Consider the following 14,279-nt stretch of genomic DNA (forward strand, 5'->3'; position numbering starts at 1 on the left):
TACACATATGTATAGTCTGTAGGCAGAATTTCTGACATTACCACACATTCCTTTGAATGTGATTTTGTCCATACAGGAATAATGTATAAAGATGTCTCTAAAAATATATGAAATATGCACATATACCATTTTACCACTTGCATATACCATTTGCACATTTAGTTTCACTTATGCTTTAAGCTAGATCTACAGCAATAGAAGAGTGTATTATTCTCAAAAATACTTTTTTGATCTTAAACATACCTCATTACAGAGAGGAAGCTCTGTATTAGGACTAAATATTTGTTTGTGATGAATGGCTATTTGATATGATGCCTAGAATAATTTTATTGTAGTCTGTGCCTAATAAGCACTCACAATTTAGTTGCAGCAACCCATGAAGTAAAGTAATTGTCAAAGATACCAACAGTGTCAGATCCAACTCTCAAGTTTTTGGAAATATCACTTGAATATTACTCAAATGTCTCAAACATAAATTGTTGGAAAAAAAGTGTTGTTCAATGTTCCTCATACATAATATCTTATGCAATAATGTCTTAAAATATCTTACAGCCATGATCTTAACTTTCACCATTAAGAGGGATGTTTAATAATCTTAATAACATATGTATTTTACCTGAATTAATAGATTTCAAAAAAAAATTGCATTGCAATATTAAGAATGGAGATTTTTATTTTTATTTTTTATTTCTATGGTTTCAGCTTTTTTTCCAGGAAGCTATTTTCACTCACAGAAATTTGGAACACTGAATCTGCTATGAAACATGTGAAATTTCAGTTGTCAAGTTACAGAGATTGCAAAGGACATTTTAAAGGTGATTTTATTGTATGACCATATGCTAGAAGATTTCCATTCTTCCTCCTGACTTTTTGTAGGAAGAAAGAATGGGGTATTATTCAACTGACTTGGACAGCTCATCTCAAGCTTCTAAAATGTATCATTTCCAATGTTCATTTAGAGAGTTCTTAAAATGCTTACTGTTTATTTCACAGAGCATGAGATTTACATCCAGTTTAGGAGCTTTATATCTCAATATACACTGGCTGCTGAGTGTGCTTGCTTTGACAATCTGTATTGAGCTGTCCCCAACTATAATAGCATCATCAAGCTGCATCACACTGAGGCAGCCATTTGTTCATTCCCATCTCATCACAGAATGATGGTCTTGTGGTCTCAGATGTGTGCAAATACCTGTTTTATTCACAGTGCCACAAAAGATCAGCCAATAAGAATAGAAAAGCAAACTCTCATAAAACTTGAACTATGAAATAATGGAATTGTAAAGAAAGAAATTCAAAGTGCCATTTGAATTTGATGAAATCCTCAGACAACCAAACTACAACCCGAACCAATGTAATGTAGAGAAATGTCTGTGAAAAATAATGGAACATTTTAAATGTGCCTATGGTGGAATGGAAATCTAACCCAACAGGACACTCTGAGAAAAAGAAAGAATAAGAAGAGACCTTTATATCAATTTTTATGTAACCACACTTTGCATAGCAAAGGGTTGGGAACTAGAAGGAATGGCTCAAATAACTTGACATTTCCTTTGATACAGTGGTCCATTTTTTTTTTCTTATTTTTTTCTCTTTTTTCCAATTTATCTATTTCTGTGAAGTGATGAACATCCAAAGGGGTGGTATTTAAAAATACTTGAAAAATGTTATATTCAGGGTCTTGATTGCTAACCTGATCTGGATTGGATGTGTTCTGCTTTTCAGCTGCACCTTGACTTGTGGCAGGGAAGACTTTATTGAAGAAGTCACAGTGCTATGTGGTTTTAACTTCTCTTGTCAGCGCCAGCATAATTGTGTTGACACACTCAAGATGTCCCTAAGCCTTTTTCCACACTTCTCTTTGCCTCATCTTTTTGTAAGATCCTCTGTAATGAAACAATTTTTTGTAACTTTCCCTAGGAGCTAATTTTTTTTTTTATTAGGGAGCATGGTGGTGTTTGGTACATTCGATTTCCTCTGTTGGCCTGATGAAATTGCTAGACAATTGAAACTTATTGATTGATGGGGTGATAAAATGATAAATAGAAGGATAAAACCTCCAAGACAGGAGCTAAGTTAGAGAAATAAAATTCAGAAGTGACTTTGTTTTTAATTGCAACATAAATTTGAGAAAAAGGGTTATGAGATTTCATTTCTACAAATGTTTATGGGGGTGAGTTTGAAGAGGCAAAATGAGCCCTTCTGGGCTGATATGGCCCATTGTGTAAAGTTGTATTTAAGTAATTAAGGGCAGTAAAGGCTCAGTGGGGAGGACCAACTAGAGTACAAAGCAGGGAAATGGACAGTTCCAATGTGCACCACTGACAACACAATTTGCTTACATCATAAACTATCAGATGTGGAAAAATCTGTTAAAAGACTGAAATGGGATAGAAGAGTAAAAAAGAAAAAAAAAAAAAGAAGAGGAAGAAATCATCCTTGGTTTTCCAGTGAGACAGTGTACCAATAAAAGGATCAGTATACTGTCAGTCACATTCCCACAGTGTTTACACAGGAAAAGCAAGACTTTCTCAGAGGTCTACTGACTAGATTTTCCCTGATTTAACTATGCAAATAGATTTTATCTATAATAATTTTAAAAATTATGATGATTGTAATAAAATTAATAACCTGACCTCAAATGGAAAGGGAAAAATATTTATAGAAACTTGTCTTCTTTCAGGAAGTGTTTATCATTATAGCTTCAAAATCCAAAAATGTGACTAACAATAAAAAGACAATTAAAATTAAAAATACAAAGGTTTAAAGGTTTAATTTTTTTTGCTTTCTGGTTCTTAAAGGACACAATCTTTTAAGGACCATTTTCTGCCTCTAAAAATCACAGAATACCTTATATAGAAATGAACACTATATTTTCAAGTATTTACATGGCTTAGGAGCCTTTTATTCCAAGAAGACAATAGCCTCTAAATTAAATTCAAGAAATCACAAGTAATTAAAGAGAATTATTAAGAAAACACAATTTCAAAAGAAAAATAAAAAAAAAGGATGAAGAAAAATCAAAAAGAAAGAAAGTTGTAGTATCAGTTCCAAGTCTGTCAAGCTCAGAATACCCTCCATAAATCACTGGAGCAGTCGAAAACTTGATCAGCTCATCCCTGAACTCCCAGATATCCTCACTTCCTACTTCATTTTTGTGAGTAGACTACTGTAAACAGCCCTAGATTAACTTGGAGCTATCAGTCTATTGCACATGGTATTATTATTAGTCACTCAAAGCCTCCAGATATAAAACATACAATTGCCCCCAGGTCTTTTCTGAAAGTACAGTTCAGTTAGCTAGTTTACATAGCATATTCAGCTTTTGTTGTGAATGGCAAATGTAAAGCTTTCCTGATATGAACTCACCAAATTTTGGAACACTTTCATTTTTGTTAATACTCATGGAAATATCCTGAGTTTGCCATGTGTATTTATATAATATTTAAATTTCTGTTGTGCAGAAACTTTAAAAGATAAATATTATTTGTTGAAAACAGAATAAGATGTGGAAAGGCATGAACTCGGGGGGGATCATTTTATAACCATGTCATAAGAGGCTAAAACCAGCATTGAAATATCCTGACAGACTTCTCATACATTAGCAATATTGCCATTAAATCAAAGTAGAAACCAAACCAAATCAAAACAGAAAACAAGTTTTCTCAGCAAAAAGTCCCACTAAAAGTAAACCTGTAAAAAATAGTGCCTTAATTTTACTGTTTGAAGAATTGCTTTAAGCTTCCGTGTACTGAAAAGAGTCTCTTACAAAAATATTTGAGTTTTTCATTAGGTGACCAAGGTTACCATTGCTCTCCCTCCAGTCCGTAAAAGAGCACTGGGCCTTGGTAGGATATCAATTGCCCTGCGCCATAGTGCTACCATGCAAAATTTGAGGGGAAAATAGGAAGATCTTGATTTAGCAGTTAATTTTCCCACTGCTTCTTGGAGGTTTTTTTCTAAGTTCATTGGCTAGTAAAGCAATTTAAGACTTATGAGAAAGGATTTCTCCCACCAGTTGCTTGTAAAGCTCCTAATTTTTGGCCCATTTTTTCAGCCAGAAGTGTATCATAGAAAGCTGGAAACAGTTTATCCTTTGATGTAAATGGTGAAAAGTTTGAACCGTTATTGTGACAACAAACGTAATAACAGTTTAAGCGTACTTAGTTTTTACAGTGCAGATCACAAAAGACTACTACAAATGAGGGACAGCATAGAGAAAAAGTAATATTTTCTGAAAGGCAAAATATGAATTGCATGTGGGATTAGCTTCTTGTGTTCCACATACTACACAATTTGAAAGCCTTGACCTCTATCACTGTTTACTTCTATTTAATAGCTAACTTTTAAATTAAATGTTACAATTTCTTTTAAAAATGGATAAAAAATTGAGTCTTAAGGAGATAAATATTAGTGAAGCATAAACAATCCTGATGCAACAGAATCCTGAATAACAATCCTGATTCAACTTCCCATTCATATCACCAGAATAAAGCTACCATGAGAAATACAGACACATGAGAAGAGCATTTTAAAAAGGCTGTAGATTTCTATAGGAAAATAAAATGAAACTAGAAACACACATATACATATATAATACTATATATATTGTTATTTTAAACACTTTTCTTCTCACTATATATCAGCATGAAAATTCCCCAATTATGATGGGGATGATGAGTCGCAACATTGTGTTTCTGAAGTTGTTAGTCATATTTCAGTCACTTGCCAACTTTTTTCCCTTTTATTTTTAAGTTTTTTATAAAATCATTTTTTCAATGTTAAAAACTGCAGTCTGTTAAAAATCTATTAGTTAAATTACTAGTTTTTATGACAGAGAGTAGTTCAGTTGCAGGATTAAGTGGTTGATATGTATTTTTCTTGACAGTTACAAAAATAATTCTGTTGCAAATACTTTTTTCTGAAAACAGGCAGAATACAATGGTAGTGCAGCTGTGAAATAGATACAGATATAGCTGACCTGCATCTGTCTGAGTGTACTCCAAACCTAGAAGTCTGGAGAAATGGATGTGAAGACAGTTTTCTGTACTTCTCTATGGGCTGTCTTTTACTCATGGGGTCATGTCTGGAGGTTGTACAGTCCAGATCACAAAGTACAGTGTCACCTGAACACTGCTCTAATGTTTCCTGAGCCAAACTGTGTATTTGTATGGTACAACTCACATTGGCATAAGCCTAGAATTTGTTCAGCAGTATCTACTGCTGCCCTAGACATACTTCAGGATAGTTTTGACTAGATCTGGTAAATAATATATCAATTCTTTATTCTTTACCAAGGAGAAAATTACCCATTAGCTGGAAGCATCTTAGTTTAACACATTGTCTTGATTCTTAGATTTAGTTTGTACCAGAGTGCCATGATCCTGAATAGTTTTCAAGGTTTTTACTTGAAAAGATAAAAGCTACAGCAACATACAGAAAAAAAGATACAAAACTGTTCTTGATCTTCCCCCTGCCTTGTGAAACATCCATCAAAATCAGATAAGACAGACTGACTTTTGGTAATGTTTTAGTGCGTCCTTACCACATTGCCTTATCTTAAGTCAATTGGTTTCTGCAGGTTATTCTAAGAAATGAGATGGGTTGTTTAAACAGGAGTCTTAGAGATGAAAGACATTTCTCAGTATCTAATAATAAACCAAATATTATGGTAAAATAAACAGAAAATCAGCCCTAAAATTAATACATCTAACAATGTTTTAATAAAATAACATACATAGATGACACTAAACTCTGTTAACTGAATTATTTACATTTTTTTTATTGCTCTCATAGTGGTTATATGCTATTGGGTGTAGAAATTCTTCTTGCTATCACAATGTAAGGAAATAACTCTGTCTCCTTTTGTCAAAAATTTTTTTCTCTAAAGAAAACAGTTTACTGTACAAAATAAAGAGCTGCTCAGAATAAAAAGTATGAAAGTCATTTGCAATTGTGATTGTGAAATAGATTTTTTTTGCACAGAGGGAGCACTGAGATAGAACTTGCAATTGAAAAAACCTGAAAACTGACAATAAAAAAACCCAAAACCTATTTCAATAGACTTACCTGTTTAATTCTCTTAAAAGTTCAACACTTCTTCTTCACCCCACAAATCTTTAAGCCACTGGGTGAAGTCAAAATACAGCACTTGATCATAATAATCCCAGCCTCTCATGGACAACAGCATCTCTCATGGCACCACACTCATAATGCTTGAAAACACCTGGAAAATGCAGATATTCTTACATTTTTATAGAAATATACTCAACCATGTCTTAATATAAGGAAATACAAGCACTTTATCAATGACTACATTATAAAGGAGTATAAAACCATCAATATCACTTGGTGAACAAGATGGGGACTGAGAAGTGCATGTTCCAGAAAACATATTTTAGCTGAGTATATGCAATTCTGTTGCACTTATTGATCCATTAAAACTCTCAGGAATTAGAAATCATATTTATCTTTTTTTTAAAAATCGCAGATTTTCAGACATAGACTTGTAAGTCCTTTCTCATTTGAATTTCAAAATTAGTATCTTCTTCTGAACAAAACAGAATCTTATTTGAGAAAGGTCATGGAAATATTTCAGTACAATTGTAGTTAGTTGTTCCATGAGAGCTTTGCTTAGTACCATTTTGTTGAGTATCTTTAATGGAAAATTGTACCATCCAACTGGATGATGCAATGCAAACTGATAGCAATAGTAGGCTCTTCTCTTTACTAAGCAAAACAAGTAATCAGGTGGTATATTGAAAGATGGTTGCAACATTAATCTAGATCTCTGCTTCTGTATAGTTGCAATATTTCTTGAAAAAATTTGCTACCATTTAGAAGTACCTGCCAGTAATTCACAGAATCACAGACTCACTTCTGCTCAAGGAACTAATGAGGAATGTCCCTGGAAAAGTGCTTTTCAAGTCACTGGAGTCAGTCAATACTGGACACCTTTTGAGCACCACCTCCAAAGGGCACAGTAACAGGCAATTCCAAAGTGTCAGAAGTCAAGCAAGCAGGACAAAAGGCCAGCCTGCCTGTCAGGGATCTTCTTTTGAAGATAAGGCAAAAAAGGAAGGTGTAAGTGGGAGCAACATCAGGTAGTGTGGGAGGACTACAGAAATGCTGCTTACCACTTTAGGGAAAAAATTCATTCAAAAATAGTTCATAGAGCTGGTTGATTTCTTTGCAAAGCCTCTCTTGATGGTTTTTTGAATGGTCTTGGGAATCTGGAGAGGTCCCAGCTCACAAGAAGCTGAGGAACATTGTTCTAATCTTTAAAAAGGGCCAGAAGAATGAGACTGGAAAATACAGGCTTGTCAATCTCACTTGACTCCCTGGTAAGGTTATAGAGAAGACTATTCTGGGGGATACTGAAAAACTAAATGGAACCTGAATGACAGCACAGTCACCAGCATGGCTTCTTGAGGGGAAAGTCCTGCTTGTCAAACCTTTCTTCTTTTTATGACAAGGTAACCCACCTAGCTGATCAAGGGAAGTTAGTTTTGTAATCATTTTGCATTTCAGTAAAGCTTTTGATACTGTGTCTCACAGAAACCTTCTGGACAAAATAGCCAGCACACAGCTGGATAAACACATCATGAGGTAGGTGAGCAATCACAAGTCTGTGTGTCTTGCTTACAGGTCAGGCGCAAAGGATCACAGTGAATGGGGTGACATCAGACTGAGGAACTGTCATTGGCTGCCTTCCACAGGGCTCCATCCTCAGTCCTGTGCTCTTCAACATCTTCATTAGTTATGTGGACACAGGACTAGAAGGGATTCTAAGTAAGTTTGCAGTTGATACAAAATTGGGAGAGACTGATGACTCTCCTTAAGTCAGGGAGACCCTGCAGAGAGACTTGGACAAATAAGACTGCCGGGCAATCATCCCAAATATGAAGTTCAACAAGGGCAAGTGCCAGATTCTGATGGCACTGGGCAATCATGGGTTTATGTACACACTAGGGAATGAGATACTGGAAAGCAGTGCCATGGCAATGGACCTGGGAGTCCTGGTCGGTGGCAAGTTGAACATATGTCAGCAGTGCCCCGGCAGCCAGGAGGGTCACTTGTGTCCTGGGGACATCAGAAACAGCATCATCAGTGGGGCTCTGCTCTGCACTGGGGTGGCGTCACCTCGAGTGCTGGGGGCACCTTTGGGTGCCACAGTGTAAGAAAGATGTAAAGCCATTACAGAGTGTCCAAAGGAGATCAAAAAAGATGGTGAAGGGCCTTGAGGTGAAGACATATGAGGAGTGTCTGAAGTCACTTGGCCTGTTCAGCCTGGAGGAGACTGAGGAGAGAGCTCATTGCAATTACAACTTTCTCATGAGGGGAAGAGGAGCAGCAGACACTGATCTCTTCTCTGTGGTGAGCAGTGACAGGACACAAGAGAATGTCCTGAAGTTGTGTCAGGAGAGGTTCAGGTTGGCTATCAGGAAGACGTTTTCACTCCGAGGGTATTTGGGCACTGGAGCAGGGACCTCAGAGAAGTTGATCAGACAGAGTTCAAAAGCTTTTGGACAATTCTTTCAGGAACAAGATGTGACTCTTGTGTATGCCCTATGCAGGGCCAGGAGTTGGACTTTGACAATCCTCGTGGGTCCCTTCCACCTTGGCATATTCTGTTATTTTTGGATTTATGTTGGAAGAGACCTCTAAGATCATAGAGTCCAACCTGTGATTGATCTAGACCGTACAACCAAGTGCCATGTCCAGTCATTTCTAGAATACCTGCAGGAATGGTGTCTCCACCAACACCTCAGGTAGTCAGTTCAAATGCTTACCAACCCCTTCCATGATATCAAACCCCAACCTTACTAGGAGCTATTCAAGGCTACATTCTCTTGTTTTGTCACTGGTTTTCTGGGATAAGAAGCCTGTCACTGGTTTTCTAGCCAAGCCCTATCTTTCCACTATCTCCTTTCATATACTTGTAGAGAATTATAAGGTCTTTCCTGAGCTTTCATTTCTCTGGGGTAAACAACCCCTACTCTCTCAGACACTTCTCATATGACTTAGAAATCAAGTGGACATTTCTGCTACATTCTAGCTGGTTTTTTTTCAGAGTTTAAACTACAGTGCACCTACCTCTTTCACTAAAAAGATGAATAATTTAGATAAGTTTACTTAATAAAGCTGTTTTACCATCTGTTCTCTGTCACTGAAATGTTTGGACCAATGAACAGATATCATGGAAAATACCAAATGGCCCTCAGATAAGGTAAGTTCATCCAAGTGATACATTGATCTATGCTTTCCTTAAGAGCCCCAAATTGTTATTTCAGTCTTTGTTGAAATTTAAAGAGCACTGCTCCTAAACATCTCAAAAGTTCTGTACGTTCCCCTTCCACAAGTGTTGCATATGGCTTTTAATAGAGAGAAGGAAAACATGTGTACAGAGGTGTTAGTTCCATGCATATGTACGTATGATAAAAAGAAAATATTCTATCTGCATTGAGAAACATCTGAAAGAAAATTATAGTAAAATTAGTTTTGCAAATATTTCAAAAGTTAAAAAATAATTTGGCTTCTAAACAAATTAAAGCCTTCAGCCTACATTTAACCTGCATTTAAGCAACTGAAGTAAAATGAATGAATCAAAGGAGAAACTGTTGTTCAGCCTTCATCAGGCTTTGCCCAGTTTGGAAGTGAGAGTTCAATGCATCTGAAGCATGATGCATTTCCATGAAAAACAAAGTTCCAAGCCTAAAAAAATTATCATCCATGACTTCAAATGGAAGAGCAACCATATCCATTGTTTTAGGATCGTACTGGACTAAATGACCAGAAATTACAGTATTATTTTCATCATACACTAGGTGAGATGAATGCAGGAAAAGATAAAGATTAGTGGAACATACTTTAAAAATCAACTGAATATGTTGCATTGAGGTGCTAATGGGTTTTTTTTATCTAATCCAGTGCATATAGATCAGTCACTGATTGATGCCTGGGTCTCCATTATCAAACACAGAACAGAATTTTACTGAAATTGAGGAATGAATGCACTAATATTCACACTATCATAATAAATCTACTGTGGAACTCAAAATACATGGGAAAGGATTCTTTATCTTTGCTTGTAATTTCCATCATAACACCTCCTGTAGAGCAGCAAGAAATTTTTCTCCAAAAGCATAATATCACAGACACCTAAAGGAGTATAAAAAAAAAGTAAAGATTTTATGACCATCTTCCAGAAATGCACAAGAAAATTTTATTAAATTGTTGTCATAAAATCTTCAGAATATGTTGGACTGTGTATGTTCAAAGTTAAATACTCCAAATATTTTTTAAAACTCTGTGATATTTCTGCATCTTACAGGAAAGAAATTAACTAAGATTTCAGATTTGGATACATCCAAACTATATGATCAACTTTGATCTTTAATGTAAGTGACAAAGGCAGAAGGTAATACGAGGGATAAAGTTTCTCCAGAAACTAGAATTTGATAATAACATACACAGGGGACATTCTTGAGTCAGAAAAAGAGAAACTGGGCTGAAATGGTCAAAATGAGAACTGATGCCTGACCTTAACCATTTACTTCTCTAAAGTGATAGCATGGAAAATAACAAATTTTCAGTTCCCTTGAAATTGCAAGATAAAGCCTAAAACTAACAGTCAATTAGATAAAAGAATATGAAAGTAGACACACAGGATGGTAAATGTAGCTGGAATCAGTGGATAAACACACAATGAGGAACCTAAGTGATTTTTGTGGCAAATTTCTGTAACAAAAAAAGAACAGTGCATGCCCTAAGAATAGTGTAAGGCAGGGCCACTTACAGTTTTGGGGGCTGTCAGTGAATACAACCACCAGAAACTCCTTTACATGACCCTCTAAGACCACAAAAGGAGTTCCAGTAAAAGGGATGAGGTATATAAGTTAGTGCTAGGAAAGGTTATATTTATCTATTAGCTAGGAAGTATGTTGCAATGAGTAGAGGAAAATCCTCCAAATGTGTCCAACGTTGTAATAAAGAGCACCTGCTTTCTAATACCTCAAATTGTGTTAGAAAGTTTATTCTCCAGCCAATTTTGGTGTCAAAAGAAAACTGCTTAAAATAGAACAATCTAGAGCAGAAAAAGTAGATAGGAATGGTGTTTGACCCCGTGAGGGTAGGTATTTTTTCTCTAAATACCAATAGATGGAGCAGCAGGCAAAATTTCCACTAGTGCGCTAACCCAAACCCACACACCTGTGCTAACAAATGGGGATCACCTGTTAGTTCAGGACACCACAAAGGAAGATTCCTTCTTCAGAAAGGCCCAAAGCCATCCTTCACTGGATTGGAGGGTGAAACGAGGGAAGAGAAAGACAAAGAATATGGACTGTTTGCAAGACAAGCATTGGCTGAGAGGTATGAAAATATTTCAAGGATAAAACTCAAATATGTGGCCACAGGTAACTTTGCAAGATCTCCTATAAATAATTAAGCTCTGAAGACAGAGCATTAAAAAAAAAAAGTGAAGGAAAAGGTATGTTTGATCCCCTGCTTTGCTCGTTTTGGCTGGGATGGGATTAGTTTTCTCCCTATTAATTAGTATGGGGTTCTGCTTGCATTTGTTCTGGAAACCGTGCTGATAACAAAGGCATATTTTTGCTACTGCTGAGCAGTGCTATGACAGACACAAGGTCTTTGTTTCTCCTCACCTATGCCACCAGTGAGGAGATTGAGGGCTGCACAAAAAGTTGGGAGGTGACACAGCTGAGACAGCTGACCCCAAATGACCCAAGGGATATCCCATACCACATGGCATCAGGCTCAGCATATAAAGTTGGAGGGAAAAGGGGAAAGGGAGGGGAGATTTGGAGAAATGGCATTTGTCTGCCCAATTCTAGATTAGGCATAGTGGAGCCCTGCTGTCCTGAAGATGACTGAACAGCTGCCTGTGGCTGGGAAGTAGTGAATGATTACCTTGTTTTCCTTTGCTTTACCTATTGAACTGTCATTATCTTTATCCACAAAAGTTCACTCACTTTTATCCGTCAGGAGGGAGTGAAGGAGTGGCTATATAAGGAGGGGCTTAGTTGCCAGCCAGGGTTAAACTGACACCTGATAAATTATGTTTCATAGATCAGATCCACCATAAAAATCAACAAAGCAAGAAGATACCAACATAAATAAATGAGGAGCTGAGGTCTGTAGAGAAATCCGAGGAAGAAATATTGAGCAATAAAGAGAAACAATGTCATGAGAATTTAGGAGGATTTATATGAATTAATTAAGAATCAACACAAAGTGGGGAAGCAGGGAAACAAAAGAGCAAACTACCTGTGATTTCCCTGGTGTGTATAGTGTCTGATATTTCCAGAAAAAACAACTCACCTAGCACAGGACTCAAATTTTGTGTTCGTATCCCAGATGCAAGGTTATACCTTGACTACTCAATGAGTTTTAATTTTTCAGAAAAGGAAAGGCTGAACAATGATAACATCCACTGCTTGCCAGCAATTTTTGAATCAGAATCTATGGCAGAGCTTTAGATCAGGAGAGCTCATAAATGGAATTTAGATCACTGTGAACAGCAAAAGCAAAAAAAAAATATTTAGGAATTAGATTTCTTGTCATCTTCTGAAGAGTTCTTTCAGCAGACCCACTTGTGTTTACTGTCACTTTTTTCCTTACTTTTTAGGGGAAAAGATGATGGACTTTCAAGGAACACATCTACGCATCTACGAGGCTCAGGAGTGTTCAACCACCACATACAGAAGTTAAGAAGAGTTTGCCTTCAGTAATTTGAAGATGATACAAACCAGGAAGGAGTGGTTGATATATCAGATGGATCTACTGCTTGTTAGAGAGCATTAACAGGCTGGAGTAATGCATGAACAGGAGCTTCATGCAGTTCAGTAAAAGAAAATGCAAACCCCTATGTCTGGGGAAGAAGGACACTTCCAGCATAAGTTCATGGTGGGCGGTGACTGGCTGGAAACCAGATCTGCAGAGAAGAATTTGGAGTTCCTGGGAGACAAGCTGACCATGCTGCAGCATGTTACCTTTGCAGCAAAGAGGGTCTGCATTAGCAGAAGTGTTGCTTGCAGATCGAGGCATCTGGTCCTTCCCCTCTGCTTTACACCTGGTGAGACAGACTGAGGGGACTGTGCACAGCTCTGCCCTCTACAAAACAAATGACATGAACACACTAGAGCAACTTCAGCACAGGGCCACAGAGACAGTGGACCAAAGCTTGTCTTATGTGAGTAGTGGCTGACAGTGACTGGGACTCTCCAGCATGGAGAAAAAGGACTTGGGGGAATCTTATCAATGTGCACAAATGTATATCTGGAGCGACTGAAGAAGATGAAGTTAAACTCGGCACTAATGCCAAGTGGCGAGACAAGAGACAACCGCAAACTGAAATAAATGAAGTTCTGTCTAAACATTAAGGAAAGAATTTCTGCTGTGATGCTGTTTGAACACGAGAGTAGGTTCCCCAGGAGACTGTGAGGTTGTCATCCTTGGAGAGACTCAAAATCTGACTGTACATTATCCTATCTACTCTAGATGACTCTGCTTTGAGCAGAGGCTCTGAACTAGGCTATCTCCAGAGATGCTTAGCACCCTCATCCATTCTGTGATTCCATGAAGTCTTGTAAAATGGTTGAAAGAATGAAAAAATCATCACAACTTCTGTTTACTTCACAGTACTTTGAGATGCATCAGTGTAAACTCTGTTATAATAACATATTCTTTTACAATAGCAAGAAAAGAGAAGGTTAGTTTTGTCTTTTCTCTGTTAAGACAGTGGGTTTCATGCAAGAATATTAGCTGTGACTTTTGAAGTCATGGATATTCAAAAAAACTGGAATTTAAATAAAGAATCTGCACAAGAAGGACAATGCCACTATATCTAACCCCCAAGAACCCCATTTAAATAGACAGGTTTAATATTTAACATCAATTTCATCCTCTACTTGTTCATTTTTACCATAACTGCATTCCAGTTTTTGAAAGTGAACTGAGGTAATACTGGAGAGACAGTAAGGGTAAAGTCTGGAGAATACTTTTAAAAGCATCTTCCCACAGAACAAAAACCTAATAGTGTTCTACTTAGTTGGGGCTAGTAAATTCAAACAAGCAAGGCATGCAAAATAAGCCTACACATTCTGTTGCATTTCCACCATCATGGAAACAAAATAAATGGCTATGTTTTGCATTTCCTTTGTTTAGGGATGTTTTATTGAAGCAGAATCCAATTTCTGCATATGAAAAACTTCATGATATTACTGGTGACAGCACTCTGCTATTTCTTTACACCTTGG

The 14,279-nt window shown here is 36.9% G+C and overlaps 1 protein-coding gene across 7 annotated transcripts in view; it reads right to left on the reverse strand.

The window, feature by feature from the left end:
* LINGO2 (leucine rich repeat and Ig domain containing 2) overlaps window positions 1–14,279 on the reverse strand; it is a 484,582-nt gene that overhangs the window by 161,098 nt on the left and 309,205 nt on the right. For 2 of the 7 annotated variants that reach the window (XM_071424534.1, XM_071424530.1), the window contains exon 1: window positions 6,070–6,222. The exons of the other annotated variants lie outside the window; for them this stretch is intronic. The gene's annotated coding sequence lies outside the window, so the exon portion shown is untranslated. Of the gene's footprint in view, window positions 1–6,069; window positions 6,223–14,279 lie in introns of those variants that run through there. 7 annotated transcript variants of the gene reach the window in all.

Source organism: Agelaius tricolor, unplaced genomic scaffold, assembly GCF_023055355.1.
Source record: "Agelaius tricolor isolate 1412-34295 unplaced genomic scaffold, bAgeTri1.0.p SCAF_4, whole genome shotgun sequence".
Lineage (NCBI taxonomy): Eukaryota > Metazoa > Chordata > Aves > Passeriformes > Icteridae > Agelaius > Agelaius tricolor.